This window comes from Brassica oleracea, chromosome C9 (assembly GCF_000695525.1).
Source record: "Brassica oleracea var. oleracea cultivar TO1000 chromosome C9, BOL, whole genome shotgun sequence".
Lineage (NCBI taxonomy): Eukaryota > Viridiplantae > Streptophyta > Magnoliopsida > Brassicales > Brassicaceae > Brassica > Brassica oleracea.
Window position 1 is genome coordinate 26,202,971 of NC_027756.1, and position 278 is coordinate 26,203,248.

A 278-nucleotide genomic window follows, 5' to 3' on the forward strand; every position below is an offset into this window, starting at 1 on the left:
GCATGATTAAATCCTATTAGAAATAGAAATTGCCTTGATCACATGCTATTGATTGAAATCTGATTTGGTTGCTTGATCACATGATATGTTTAAAATCTGAATGGTATGTCTTAACCAAATCTGATTCGCATGCTTCAAACTCAAAATTTGATTTGTTTGATCGCCTAGCTCGCATGCTAAGAAATTTAAATCTGGATTGATTGTTAAAGATAAAATCCGATTGCATGCAGCATGGAACCTAGATTTAATTTGCTCAGTCACATGCTCACATGATCCAA